This window comes from Cupressus sempervirens, chromosome 8 (genome assembly GCF_028749045.1).
Source record: "Cupressus sempervirens isolate cs-2001-9-10 chromosome 8, ASM2874904v1, whole genome shotgun sequence".
In the NCBI taxonomy this organism is placed as follows: domain Eukaryota; kingdom Viridiplantae; phylum Streptophyta; class Pinopsida; order Cupressales; family Cupressaceae; genus Cupressus; species Cupressus sempervirens.
Window position 1 is genome coordinate 304,201,009 of NC_143125.1, and position 12,906 is coordinate 304,213,914.

A 12,906-nucleotide genomic window follows, 5' to 3' on the forward strand; every position below is an offset into this window, starting at 1 on the left:
ACGCCCTTATGCTTGTAGGTTAAGCGTATGAATGAAGAGCTATTTTTTCTTTCCTTCGTGGTTACGGATCCAGTCTTAGTGTGTAAGCGTAAAGAGGCGAGAAGGAAAATTAGTAAAAGGGGTTTATGCTCATACGACAAAAGGAAGACGTGAGACCACAATAGCAGTTGAGAGGGCTCTCTGGTGATACGAATAAAGCTGAGTTGTAAGAGTGGGAGATAAATTTTTGAAGCCTTACGCTACTTCAGGAAATGAAGTAAGCAGAACAACGTAGAAGGAATTCCCAAGGTCTCTGCAGATACGTGCACGTAGGAGCGTAAAGGCAACTAGAATGGCTTGAATGAGGGTTTTACACTCGCACGAGGAATATTAAATTGTAGAGGCAGAGATACATAGTAACAGGGCTTGAGATCCTACGGGGTAAAAGGTTTCATAGGAACGTAAAATGGATTTATAAAACATTGTAAGAGCATCATTACATTCCTATGATTAGGGCATTTTGAAGCTTTCTCCGAGTGAGCATAGAGATCCATCAAGAGCTTTTTCAGCATCACAAAGATTGAAGGTTTAACTTAGCATAAGAACGGAAGGTAGTCATATAAGAAAGAATCTTTGATGTATCATGACAGATAAGAAAAAAGGAAAAAACTACTGTAACCAAGCAAAGTAAGGTTTTGAAAAGTACAATTAGAATCAAATTTTGTGGCTGATATACCTTGATGACGACCTTGCGATCATAAGTTTTAAAGCTCATGCATGCTAAATTTATTAAAAAGGTTGGCAGATATATAATTAAAACATCAAGGATTTATTTGAATTACCAGCCTCAAGTAGCTTGTTCCTGTGTTGTTCTGAAGTTTTAAAAGCTACAGAGCTCTGTGTATCCTGTGAAGTTGTCGAAGAATTCAAAGTAAAAAAATGGCCGACCAAGAAGTTGAAGAAGTTCACGTAGAAGAATTCAAAGTTGAAGACGAGGGTGATGATGTGGTAGAAGTCACACCAGAAGGAAAAAGGAAGAAAACTGCTGTCAAAACAAAAAAAAAGACAAGGGTCAGAAAATCAAACAAGCATGCAGAAGACTGGTTAAAAATTTTTCCAGGGTCGTCAAATGCAATTTTTGCAAACAATCATATATTCAGAGAACCTTATGCTTTTGTTCGAGATGCTGAATGCCCTAGAATTATTGGCTATGATCTTTTCATGTACTTTTATCAGAATAGAATAGAGAATGTGCCAGTATGTAACCCTTGGAATAGAAATATGGCAAAACTAATTTTTCCAGAAGTGTTCGTTGATGTTGACCTATTGAAGGCCGTAATAAAGTCATACAATCCAGTAACCAGGACTTTTCATAGGCATAATGGGAGTGTATTATGTACATTGGACATAACTTCTTTTATTGAAGATTTTGGATTGATGGGACAAATGGATGTACCTATTGACATAGCAGACTTACAAGGAAAGTTCGCTAGGAATAAAACCTATTTTGTAAACAATGTCATGTTGCCGCACATTCCTTACAGAGTTAAGAAGGCAGGGTTAATTCCAAGAAAGGTGGGAGAATTTTTACCTCTAAGTAGGTTAAAAAATTATTTCAAAAAATAAGTTTATGGGTTACACAAAGTATTGGGAAGTGATGGTGCAGAGGATTGTGTATATGGTTCTCTTTTTCTAATGGCATGCGACATACAGGATCCTTTTCATCATAAGGAGTATGATTATGTGGCCTTTATCATTGACAGTATGCACATGCAAATCTATGACGCTAAGAAAGGAGAACTGAAAGACTTCAAGTTCCACCATTACTCATTATTGATGCACCTTATCCTATATAGCAACATTGGGTACATCAGTGGAGACTTCATTGATCAAACTTCTGATGAATTTGGTGAGTTACCTGTGCAACTCTGGACTCGTATCTGGCACAAAGATTTCTTCTATTCAAATGCTCTAGTTTTTTTCAATTCTTTTAGTTCTGTTATTATGAGGCAGCTAGATCATACTTTCTTTAGGGCACCCAATGTTTTGAAGACTCTGCTTAGACCCCTTTTCTTAGATGAAAAAACAAAATTAGATCATAACTGGGGAAGCATATTTTTGTTTAAAGAATGTACTTTAATCAGAGTTTTTGCATGCCCATAGCCTCCTCATCTATTGCCTAAATATCTACCCCCTAGATATGCCATTATTGAATTCTTTTGGCAATTCTTGTTGATGAATAAAGAAATGATCCCTCCCTCACCGCATAAGCCTACTTTTGTGTGTAGAACCTTTAAGGTAGGAGATTTTGAATTAGGCAAGAATGCTTTTGAGGAATTGAGAGACTATTTAGGTCAGTATAAATTTGCTACTGGGCCCTATAGGGTATATGATCCTGACGGTTACATTGCAAATGAGGTTAAGACCATTAGGGGTTTTGTTCTGCCTCCAAGTAAGCCTATCCCTATAGAGGACCTAATTGCCAGCATAGTAGCAACAGGGGAGGTAGATGAGTTACTGAGGAAATATGAAGAAATAAGGAAAGTAGAAAATGCTCTGAAGAGGACCAACCCTAATTTTAAGGGTTTTTATACAGAAATCCCATATCCTAATAATTTGAGGAAAATGATTGAAGATTTTGACAATATTATGTTACAAATGCCTCATGAGCCAGAGGGAGAAGAAGTCATTGTAAATAGAGAATCCCCTGGACCAGATACACAATTAGAAATTGATTTGGAAGAAGAGCAGCCATCAACTTCAGCCTGGATGTCACAAGGAAATAAAAGACAAAAGACAATGCACATCCTCGAAAAGGTGGTAAGCAGAGCTATATAGGTCATGTTTGGAAGTAGTGAGTATTTTGCTGATATTAGGAAAAATTATTTTCATCAAAGGGCTACTGAAGTAGGAAAAGCTTCTACTGACATGCAAATTGCAGCGTCAAGGTTGGATGACAGGCTTATTCAATCTGAGAAATTCATGGAAGATGATGATTTTATTAAATCATCAGAATTTAAAAGTTTTCTCTATAAAATCAAACAAATGAACTCACATTGAGTCTCATGCCAGGAGAAGATCCAAAAAAAATAAAGAGTTAGTTGAAAAAATATTGGCTTATGACCCTGAAAGTGAAACAATGACTGCCGCAGAAGCTAGGGAATTAGTACATAGGAGTGGTATGATTCTAATACCACATTGGGATATTGAGAAAGCCTATGTGTTGGACCAAATGAGAAGACAAGATAAGGCCATCAGTTATGAAGCCACTAGCAGTGAAGGTTTCAAAAGAGGGTCAGGTTTTAATGTGGACATTAAAACCCTAGCAGTATGGAGTGTGGCCCCTGACACCAAGAAGCATAAGATGATGGATATAGAAGAAACTGCTTAGGGAAATATGATTGTGTGGACATTGGAGATCACTACTGGGAAGGAAATCTCCAGTTTGGTGAAACATTTTTCTCTAATGAATGAGGGAAAGGTTGATGAAATTGAGGATAAGTTAGCTGCAACATTTAATGAATGCCTTGATATCAGGAGAACATACGAAGAAGAGCTCAAAATGAGCCATGTACAGAAACAAAGAATAGAGGAGTTGGAGTAAAAAATTAAAATTCTGGAAACAGAAATAAAATCCCTCAAAGAATAGCACAAGATAGCAGCAGAGGCAGAGCATGCACCAAGACAAGAGGAAGAAAGAAGGCACAAAGTAGAAGCAGAGGCCCAAACAGAAGAAATGCTTATGGAAACAACAGTGTCAGTGCCTGTGATTAGTGTGGAAATAGAAGTTTCCCAGGTTGACAATAATACCAAGAAAATTGTTTTGATGAATGTATTAAATCATAGAATCAGTGTTTTGAAAAGAATATCTCAGGATACTTATAATACATTCATCAGTCTACAATCCGCAGAACAGGTATGCATTGGTGCAGTTAGGTGGCTTGAGCCTATTTTTCAACAGTGGGGACCCTATATGCAATTTTTTGATAGGTTGATACCCTTGTTAGCCAAGAAGCTAGATCTCCCAGACAAAGTTATTACTGTAAAGGAAGGTATGGACAAGGTGAAAGAATTATTGCAAATCTTCACAGGGAAGTTGGCAGTAATCCAAAGTAAATTAAAAATGCTAACAAATGGTTTCTATTCTTTGATTCCTTCTGTTATTGATTCTGATGATAAGTTAAAAGATTTTGATGAGTGGTCTAATTCTTTTGATCACATTATAGACTTGCCACAAATGGTGTCCATCCTCCAAGATGGTATTGATGGATGTCTTTTCAATGAACTAATTGATACCCTTTTCAAAATTGAAACTAAAGTGAATAGGTTTATCATAGAAGGAAGGGTGATTACTGATGCCAGATGGCAGAAAACAATGGATGAATTAACAATAGTTAAAGAATGTGATTGGCCCACTAAAAGAGAAATATTTTTCTGTGAAGCAATCACAGAAATGAAAGTGCTACCAACTGGGAGCAGTTAGAGAAAAGGACAAAATTGAAGATTTTATGCTCCAGCTATCATTTGCCTTCTGTTTTATTTGTTTTGGTTTTGTTTGTTCGGCTCTCTTTTGAAAAGGGGTAATTTACCAAATTTTTGTAAAAGGACACATCTCACTCTCTTTAGCCCTAAGCTTGTTGCATCTCACACTATTTAAGTGAGATCCCAAGGCTAAAGAATGGTCTGAATTCTTTTTCTTCTAAGTATTGTGCTTAGTCTAGTTTTTGGTCCAAATTTTGAAGGCAAGTTTGTAATGTGTTTCTCTGTCAAATTTTCTGAAAATACATGAAGATGGAATGAACTGTGTTTATTTCTAAAGGCTATTCTGAGTTTATTGTAAAAGATGTACCATTTTCAAAGGAAATGAAGACAAATTATGAACTGTCCCCATATCAGTTCTTTCTGAATTTTGTCTCCTGCTCAATATTTAACTACCTTGATGTTGTATGAGTAAAAGCCTGTACAATTGAATGCAATCTAGTTAGGTTGTATATCCATCTATCATTGCTGTTAATTCAATGGATTAAGTAAAAGCTTTGATGAATGTGATAAGATTCTTTAATTATTTAAAAGGATTTTGAATGATAAGTTCTAATAAGAATTGTTGATACAATTATTTGTAAGGCAACAAATTAGATCTTAGATTTTGCTATAGACTCTGAAACCCCAATGAATTAGGCACTGATCAAGTTATTTCAGCTGAAAGAGAAGTATCTTACAAATGGTTGTTCAAATACATCATCAAATCAAATTTTACTTTTATTTCCTATAGATCTTCAAAGTTGGCCAGCACTTGTTTGCATGAAATCTTTTTAGCTTCAGTTAGCCATTGTTGCTGAAAACGTCTGCAGATCTATAGAAGACTTCTTGGCCATATCTGTTTATGGGATGTGTTTGGCAAGTTATTAAGAATTATGTATATATTTGAGGATTTTGAAATGAGAATCAAAATGAAATAAAGAATAATCCTCATACATTCATTTCATATTTGAACCATCCCTGGGTATACCCACCCTGGTTGTGCAGAGCCAAATGAGTAGAAAACCATTTGTGATTTTGTTGAAGTTGGGTCCAAATACCTTACATATGCAATTGTTGATAAGAATATGCTAGTCTTTATATTGTGTATGTAATGTCATTCTGGTATTAAGCTTTTTGTCGCTTAGTAGTTTTAGTACCATTTAAAACACCAACACACTGCGACCTTATCAAAATTGAAGACATTCCTAAGGAAGTTGAAAAGAGAGCCTATGATGATATCCCAGACCAAATCTCCCTCCGAGTCTCTGATCTCCAAGAACTATCCATCCACCTCATTGACCTACCACTCGCCCATCCAAAACTCATAGATTGGGACCAACCAAGCGTCATATACATTGATGAGTTCACATCAGAGGAAGCGCTTCTGAGATTCATGGGAGCTGAAACTCCTCATAAGCAAACAAAGCTAGATTCTACATATATCTACAAGCTAGATCCCAAGGGGAATTTTGGAGAAAATCCCTAACCTAGTTTCGATACACCCAAAACTGGAACTAAGGTGAATTCGAGACTAGCTATGGCAGCGAAGAGAACCCCTCAGCAAGAAAATCTAGAGCCACAAGCAGAACATGAAGATTTAACATTGCCTTCTCAAGATAATCAACCAGAGGTGTCTTCTATTCTAATTGAGGATACTCGAGAAGTCAACATTGGTTCTTCAGAGATCCCCAGACTTGTTCACATTGTTGCATCCCTATCACAAGACCAAGTTGATCTCCTCTTTGAGGTCTTAAGAGAGAAAATTGGCCAATTTGCATGGTCATATCAGGACATGCTAGGACCTGATCCAAAGCTTGTAGTTCATCATCTTGCAATTGATCCAAAGATCAAGCCCGTCAGACAAAAGCTTAGAAAAATGCACCCCAAGGTGGCATTACTGGTCAAAGTTGAATTAGAAAGAATGTTAGTTGCTAAGGTTATTCAACCTATCAACTACTCAGAGTGGATCTCCAACATGGTCCCTGTCACTAAACCTTCCGATGACATCAGAATCTACACTAATTTTAGAGATCTTAACAAAGCTTGTCCAAAAGATGATTTTCCCTTGCCCAACATAGATATGATTGTAGATATTACAGCTAGACATGAAATTTTGTCCCTCGTGGATGGATTTTCTGGGTATAATCAAATCAAGATTGCAGAAGAGGATCAACATAAGACAACATTTACTACCCCTTGGGGAACCTTTTGTTACAACATGATGCCTTTTGGCCTAAAGAATGTTGGGGCTACCTATCAAAGAGCTATGACAACCATTTTTCATGATCTCATCCATAGCATTTTGGAGGATTATGTCGATGATATCTTGGTCAAATCTCATACCTTCATGGATCATCTTGCTGACCTAGAGAAATTCTTTGATAGGTTAGCCAAATATCATCTCATGCAGAATCCCAAGAAGTGTGTCTTTGGGGTCACATCTGGCAAGCTTCTAGGCTTTATAGTGTCTAAATGAGGTATAGAGATCGACCCCAAGAAGGTCAAGGCTATCTTAGAGATTCCTCCTCCCCAGAAACTGTGACAGCTTTGCTCTTTTCAAGGAAAGCTTCAATCCATCTGGTGCTTCATCTCCCATCTTGCAAATAAGTGTACACCATTTTCACATTTACTAAAGAAGGATGATAACTTCAAGTGGGATCCTTTATGTTAGCGCAGCTTTGATCAGCTCAAGCAATATCTCAGCAATCCCCCTATCTTGGTTCCACTAGTTCTTGGTCATCCCTTGATCTTGTACATATCAGCAATGCCTACTGCTCTAGGGGCACTTCTAGCATAGCTTGATGACTACAGCAAAGAAAGAGCCATCTACTACATTAGTAGAACCCTAGTTGGTTATGAACTCAATTACACTCCTATGGAAAAAGCTTATTTGGCAGTTGTTTTCTCAACTCAAAAGCTTCGCCACTACATGCTAAGTCATACCATCCAACTAGTCTCCAAGATCGACCCTCTCAAGTGTATGCTCTCCAAAATAGCACTAACAGGCCATTTGGCCAAATGGGTTATGCTCCTTAGTGAATTTGACATCTAGTATGTGGATAGAAAGGCAATCAAAGGGCAAGCTATAGTAGATCACCTAGCTGATGCACCTCTAATAGATGCTTATCCATTGATCACAGAATTTCTAGATGAGCATATCTATCTAATTGAAGAACAACCCACATGGAAACTTTATTTTGATGGCTCATACACATCTCATGGATCAGGGGCAAGAATATTGTTGGTCACACCTCAAGGAGATTACATTCCAAAAGCCTTCAAGCTACAATTCCCTAGCACCAATAATATAGCTAAATATGAGGCCCTCATAGTAGGATTAAAGATAGCTATAGAATGGAACATCACTGAGTTACAAATCTTTGGCGATTCTCAGCTCATCATCAAGCAAGCCCTAAATGAGTATCAAACCAAAGATGAAAAGCTATTACCCTACAAAGAGCTAGTTGATTAGCTAACCCAGCATTTTACAAGGCTTTAGTTTACACAAGTGCCTCGAATACAGAACAAAGCAGCAGATGCTATGGCTACTATAGGCTCGCTCTTGGAAATTCCCAAAGCAGCTACACAGTATGAGTTTTTAGTCGAGTAGCTCCTCACACCCACCTATGCGAATGAGGATTCAAACTGTGTTTGTATCTTGGTTGGTCCCCAATCCCCTTGGTACCATGAGATTCATGCTTACCTTAACAATGGTATCATATCCCCTCACCTCACACATACCCAATGCCAAAACCTCATCCGAAAATCATCCCGCTATGTTATCATAGCCAATACCCTATATCGTCGGGGTTATCACGATACTCTCTCTCGATGTTTAGACCAAAACTAGGCTGCAATGGTGTTAAAAGAAGTACACTCCAGACTTTGTGGTGCCCACACAAGTGGTATTGTCCTAGCATAAAAAATCCTTAGAGAAAGCTACTATTGGCCTACCATTGAAGAAGACTCTTGTGACTTTGTCAGAAAGTTTCTCCCATGTCAGCAGCATGCAAATCTTGTGCACGCTCTAGCACAAGATCTACAGCCTATTGCACCACCTTGGCCTTTCTCTTGTTGGGGCCTTGATCTAGTTGGAACTATCAATGATGGACATAAATGGATAATAACAACTACAAATTATTTCACTAAATGGGTGGAAGTAGTCCCTCTAGTCTCAGCTACAGGAGTTCAGGTCTTTAAGTTTATCTTGTACCACATTGTTTGCCGCTTCGGCATCCCATCCACCATCTTCATCGACCACGAAGGTAACTTTGAAAATCTCAACATGGAAGAATTATGCACTTCCCTCCACATCCATCATCGCTTTTCTAGCCCATATTTCCCACAAGGTAATGGCCAAGTGGAGGCAACTAACAAAACCCTCCTTAAAATCCTAAAGAAAGTTGTCAATGATTCCGGTCGTGATTGGCACCTACAAATAAATCCAGCCCTATGGGCCTATCAAACCTCCTTCCATACATCCACAAGCACAACTCCATACTCCCTAGTCTATGGTGTCGAAGTGGTACTACCCATCAAGGTTGAACTTCCCTCCTTGCGCATATCTTTGCAAGGGCAAATATCAGATGAAGAATACAGAGTAGCTTGGCTCACCCAGCTAGATCTCTTAGATGAGAAGCAACAACAAGACTATGATCATCTCATAGTCTATCAAACTCGTCTCAAAAGGAATTTCAAAAAGAAGGTGCTTCTATGACACTTTCAGTCGGACGACATGGTCCTCAAAGAAAACATGAAAGTCCAAGAAGATTGAGAAAAGAAAGGCAAGTTTGAACCTACATGGCCTGGTCCTTATGTTGTCACTGCATCCTTTGGCTCTGGAGCCTATCAGCTATCTACACCAGAAGGAGAACTCTTGAATGATCCTACTAACATCATTCATCTCAAGAATTTCTATGCTTGAAGATCTTGGTATACTCGGCTTTTGAAAAATACAAAAAAAAAATAGTAAAGATAAATAAGCATCCAATAGTGAAAACTTGGCAATTCAAGTGCCTTGGATAGGTACCTTGGTCAAAACTTGGTAATTCAGGTGCCTTGTGTACTAAGACTAATCCATTATCTTTCACTATCCTATCCCTCATCCATTCACCCACCATCCCATAAAACACCTTCTTGTTCCCTTGGTGTTCCAACCAAATATCCAAAATCTAATGGAGCTTGTAAATACCTCCTGTACAGCTTGTAAATCTTGTACCTCAGCTTGTAAATCTTGTACCCTAGCTTGTAAATCTTGTATCATCCCTTGTATCATAGCTTGTATATCTAAATCTTGTCCAAAGCTTGTACCATATTCTAGCTTGTATTATATGCCAAATCTTGTATCCTAGCTTGTATCCTATCACATGCACACAAAGAATCCCATTTTCACTTAAGCTTTTCACAAACCATTTACCTATCTGCCTATCAACTATTGTAGACATCCCACCCTTCACAAACATTTCCATCTCAAAAAACCCAAACATGAATAACCTTGTACATTTGTAACATATCTTGGTCCGTCAGCTTGTACATCCTCTTTAGCTTAGTACCATTGTATCTATCCAATTTTCATGTTAGATCGTCCTTGCTCAACATCTTGCACACATCGCACAACCCTTGGTTAGCTATCCCAATGCATCCTTTAGCTAGATCTCCTATCACCAAAGTGTTATCCTTCTTAGTTTAGCTTGCCAAATGCATCACTCATCTAGATCCACCAGCTTAGGTGCTCTCCGATAGATCCTTGTAGGATATAGCTTTCCTCATGTATGATCTTGGTCCGTTAGTATCTCATCCTACCCATCTCGTTGGCAAATGTTTCTCTTTTGGATTTTCACTTTCTTTTGATTTGGAATCTTCCCTTTTGGGTCTTGAAGTATCTTTTCCAAACAATCTTTTTGTTCCCTCCTCAAATTTGCCACAATCTTCCATATCATGGTATACTACGAATGGGGCAATCTGGGCGTAAGGTCTTGATCAAGTCTTTTGTTTGTTTTTCTTTTCTGCTTGTGGGTTACCCAGTGTTAGTTCCACTCTGACTCTTTCGAGATTCATGTGTGATGCTGGGGCAATCCTTGCGTGTTTGTTTTGAGTCAATCCGTTAGTCCTCTGGACAGTTGGTGAAAAGGCCTTGATGTTCTTGGTAACCTTGGCAATTAACCAACATTCCTATAGCAAATCTAGTGCTCAACTACATGGTGGTACTTCTCTTTGAAGTATCCCCCCACTCAAAATGCTTCAATCGTTTTCCTTCATCTCCATTATCCCCCATCCATATCTAGCATTCGTCTCTCCTACCCTAGCTTATGCATTAGTATCTCTTTGAATAACTCCTCACCTTTAGCTTTAGGGATCCACAATTCTAGTCTTAGGGATCCACCAATCCAAATCAATCCACCAAGCCTCATCTTTCAAGATCCACAATCCTAGTCCTAGGGATCTTCGAAACCCATCTTTCACCAATCTGACTCTTTGAAATCCTATTGCATCAACTTTTTAATCCCCTCATCCATCTCCCCATCCTAGATTCCTTTTATAGCACTCCGCTCTTTCATCCTTTGCAATCCCTGAGATCTTAAGCTTGCTTCCTCTTGTGCCTCTGATTCTCCTTTATCATTCTCCCATAGTGAGAGTTTGAGCTAACTAAACCTCTTCTCTTAAGCCACTCTTCCTCCTCCCACCCGCCAAGATTCTTGTACATTTCAAGAAGTTGTCATGCCTCACTTTCTCTCCCCACCACCTTCTTGAGGGGGCATCTTGCAGTCCATTCTCTCCTCTTCTGCTCTAGCCTTGGGCATCTTATTTTCTTATCTTTGATGCCATGCCACTTGCGGCATCACATCAAAGAGGGGCAAAATGTAGACACCTAAAAACTTTTAGAAAATAAAGTATTTTTATTTTCTGAAAAATTTCTAATGCCATCATCATTTATTAATTAATTATTTATTTAATTTATTTATTTTTATGCCATTAAATCCCTTTATCTTAATTAATAATATTTAATTAAGGAATCCCTCCCAAAAATGTTTAAATCTTATTTAAACATTATTTCCTTATTTATTAATTATTTAATTAATAAATTGACCAAAAAACCCAAAATAAATTAAAAAAATTATTTTTTGCCGAAAGCTTGGCCAATTTTCTTAAGACCACTAACCTCTTCCAAAATCTTCTAATCTTTCTTTAATTTTGATTAAAGACTAATCCCATCATTTCCTACCCCTAATCCCAACTCAAAATATTTAATTAAGATTAAATAATAATCCTCATGTTTATTAAAAAAGTTTTAATAAATATCTCCTCAACCCAAACCTTTGAAATAAATAAAACTTTATTTATTTCCTAAAAATCTAATTTATCCTCATCCTAAGAAGTTCTAGACTCTTCTAGAAAGTCTTCATCCTCATCCTAGGAAGTTCTAGACTATTCTAGAAAGTCTTTATCCTCATCCAAAGTCTAGACTCTTCTAGAAGATTTCTTTAAACCTAATCCTAATCCCCTCCTAACCTTGTCACATTCTCTAAACATGGGTTAAGACTTACTAACCCAAGCCAAAGTTAACAAATATCTCCTCCTTCACCCACCCTCATTAAATGACATCCACTTGCCTATCCCTAAGCTAATCCTAAACCATCCTAATCCATCCTCTAATCATTTGCACAATCCTAAGCAAGCTTAAAACCTTCCTAATCAAGCCCAAGTCAAAATTCCTCTCATCTCCCTCAAAATATCCCAACCATAAAACTTTATGAAGCCCACTAGGCCATAAATGACTCTTCCAAAGCCCTTTCATTGCTCTTACAAGCCATTATGAGGGTCTTTATGAAGATTTTATCCCTTGAGCCTCCTTTGTTGACTCATCCTTCCCCTTTCCTCCATCCTCTCACCTTGTGACATGTGTCACTCCCTGATTGGCTGTAAGAAAGCACAATCCATGTGCACTCCTCTCATGCACTATGAGCCCTCCATGAGCTTTTCCCCATCCTTGCATCTTAGCCCTCAAACCCTCAAGCCTCTTGCCTATAAATTGGATCCTTCCCCTTTGCAAAACAACACAATCCATGAAGTAAAGTCATAATGCCATTTTAAGAAACCATTTTACATCAAAACCATACACTCACACCCAAATTCCAACTCCATTTGAAGCCCTTTTTGAAGCATAAAGCTTGAGCAACATCCTATCTATTTAGACAAAGCTACTCAACAAGAGAGATTCTCATTGAGAGAGCCCATTAATGGCTCATATTCTCAATTAAGAGCTCATCTTAGTCTATCTTGAAGTTTATGAATTTTGTTTAGTTTGTAGAATCTTTATTTAAATTTGGTTTCTATTAGCATACTAACATTGCTCATATACACTAAATTTGCTACTAAATGATTTTAGTCACTTATTTGATCACTGAT

At 37.8% G+C, this 12,906-nt stretch overlaps 1 pseudogene; it reads left to right on the forward strand.

The window, feature by feature from the left end:
* LOC149542619 (LEAF RUST 10 DISEASE-RESISTANCE LOCUS RECEPTOR-LIKE PROTEIN KINASE-like 1.1) overlaps positions 1–12,906 on the forward strand; it is a 93,344-nt pseudogene that overhangs the window by 46,539 nt on the left and 33,899 nt on the right.